This window comes from Chiloscyllium punctatum, unplaced genomic scaffold (genome assembly GCF_047496795.1).
Source record: "Chiloscyllium punctatum isolate Juve2018m unplaced genomic scaffold, sChiPun1.3 scaffold_1202, whole genome shotgun sequence".
NCBI classification, from domain to species: domain Eukaryota; kingdom Metazoa; phylum Chordata; class Chondrichthyes; order Orectolobiformes; family Hemiscylliidae; genus Chiloscyllium; species Chiloscyllium punctatum.
The window spans coordinates 12,501-15,000 of NW_027310936.1; the positions used below are offsets into that span (position 1 = coordinate 12,501).

The 2,500-nt window shown below is 64.6% G+C and overlaps 1 non-coding gene across 1 annotated transcript; it reads left to right on the forward strand.

The window, feature by feature from the left end:
• The first annotated feature begins 1,432 nt into the window (after positions 1 to 1,432).
• Positions 1,433 to 1,586, forward strand: LOC140474828 (5.8S ribosomal RNA). Its single transcript, XR_011959451.1, has one exon. It is a non-coding gene; the product is annotated as a 5.8S ribosomal RNA (ribosomal RNA).
• The last annotated feature ends 914 nt before the right edge of the window (positions 1,587 to 2,500 follow it).

The window sequence follows — 2,500 nt, forward strand, 5'->3', positions numbered from 1 at the left end:
TCACCGCCAAACCCCCACAACTCGAGCAAGTGAAAAAAAAAAGTAACAAATAAGAAAGGATCTCTGTCGGCTTGGGGGTACGCCCGTTTCCGTTTCAACTTGTCTCGCGAGGGTGGTTTCGGGGCCAGCAGGAGAGCTCGTCGGGGTAGCAGGCCCTGCAGCCGTGGTCACCGCCAAATCCCCACAACTCGAGCAAGTGAAAAAAAAAGTAACAAATAAGAAAGGATCGTCGGCTTGGGGGTACGCCCGTTTCCGTTTCAACTTGTCTCGCGAGGGTGGTTTCGGGGCCAGCAGGAGAGCTCGTCGGGGTAGCAGGCCCTGCAGCCGTGGTCACCGCCAAACCCCCCACAACTGTTGGGCGCCTACCTGCGCGGGGCAGGAGGACACTTTCCGATTTCAAATCTCCGTTTGCCGAGTCCACCCCGAACGCACGCGGGCGGGCGGGTTCGCATCACCCTTCGTCACAAGGGGCGAAGCCCGTTCCACCGTCTCGTCAGTAGTGCCGACCGGTCTGTGATCGACGAGGGGAGCCACACCAGGTCCGGCCCTGCTGCTTGGCGGCACCGCGTCGTCGGGAGCTCGCGACAGACGGAGGGTTTCGGTGTACTCTCCAGCCACGGGAAACGAAGCCGGTGATGCAGGCGCCGGTCTTTCGCTCCCAAATCGGCTGGGTTTACATCGTTGCTATCTAGTCACGCTCCCTTCAAACCCGACGGGGTACCTATTCCCCTCACCCGTCTGTGCGTATACAGCCTCTTTGCACTTGCGGGATGGGGGTGGTGGTTTAAAGACTCTCGAGTTGCCGCCCGTCGGTCTCCGAGCTCCGTGCAGTAGTGATCCCCAGCGAACTGCCAGCAGGGCGAACGAGCGATCCCGCTCTCGGTCGGGGCGCCTGGCGTCGATCGGTGGTCGGTGGCTTGCGGGCAAGCTGCGCTGTGAGTGTGGGAACGAGTATGACGAGCCGTTGCCGCGACTCCCAGTCCACCTCGGCGGTGGCTGGGCCGGGCGGGCGTCTGCTCGGGCGAGTGCCGCCCCCGCCTCCTCGCAGGAAGTCCGCTCGCCGACACGCCGCCACGTGCACGCGTCAGTGACGCTGCCGAACCGATGGCCGGTGCCCGTTCCCGCCTCTGCTTTTCCTAGGGCAAAGCTGCTGCACGCCTCGTGATACTAGGCGGGCGACATGGTGGCGGTGATCCTGCCTCCGTCGCTGCGGTGCGTTGGGGCACGCATCGCCTCTTGGGCGCCCTGTCCTCCTCCCCCCAATAGACGTATGTTTCTGCGGGCCGCACCAGGATGGTGCTCCCCATCGCTTCACGCCACCCTGCTCCGCCCGCACGCCGGCGTGCAGGTGGCTGTAGCTCAAGGTGGGGAGCGTATGTGCGGTCCGGGTCGCTTTCCTCTGGCGAGGGAGAGACCTAAAACAAACTCAGACAACTCTTGACGGTGGATCACTCGGCTCGTGCGTCGATGACGAACGCAGCTAGCTGCGAGAATTAATGTGAATTGCAGGACACATTGATCATCGACACTTTGAACGCACTTTGCGGCCCCGGGTTCTTCCCGGGGCCACGCCTGTCTGAGGGTCGTTTGGCAATCAATCGCACTCGCCTTGGCTGGCGAGAGCGCGGCTGGGGTGTCGCAGAGGACCCGTCCTCTTTGTCCCCCTAAGTTCAGACTCCGGAGCCCTCCGGCGTCGGAGCGCTTGGCCTTTCCCCCCCACCCTGCACATTCCGTTCGTCAGGCTCGACGCCATCCCCCCGCCGGGGAGCGCGGCCTGGCGTCCGTCTGTGTCGTGGCAGTGGGGCCAGCACGGCTGTCACCGGTCCCAGAATGGCTGTCGGTGGTTCACACTGTGTGTGTGTGCCAACCCTCCTGGTCTCTGGGACACGGAGCTGCCACGAAGTGTTGAGCCTCCAGTGGGGGGTCTGCCTAAGCTCTGCACGTCCGCATTGGGTCCGTCTCTCGGTTGGCTGGCAGTGGAAAGAGTGAAGGGAGCCGCGGAGGTCCGGTGCTGGTGCGCCGCCGGCCTGACCGTGGAGCTCGCCGGTTTGACACGCTGACCCGACTCGATGGTTGATCGATTGAGAGTGCTGGGAGCTGCAGGCCGCCCGCTGCTGCAGCCGCCCGTCTCGTGGTTCGTCCTCGGCCTTAAGTGGCCGGCGGGGCGTCTGATCCTGTCTCCCCTGCTGGCGCCGAGTGCCTGGCCGAGGGAGGAGGTTTTCGTCGAACGCTGTGACTTGGACGGTCGCACGCGCGTGGATCGCTGGCTCTTGGCTCTCCCGTTCAGTCCGCACGTTTTCCGCTCCGTCCTGCCACCGGTCTCGGGAGGTACGGAGGGGTTGGCGGGCGTGGTGTGTGCTCCGTCACCGTGCAGGCACACCTACCACGCCGTCGGCCGACCCCCGCACGGTCCTCCTGGCCATCGGGAGGACGGCGGAACGTCGGGCTGTCGGGGGCCAAGTCGCCAGAAGGCCACCGCTGTGTCTTCCGTACCCTGTCA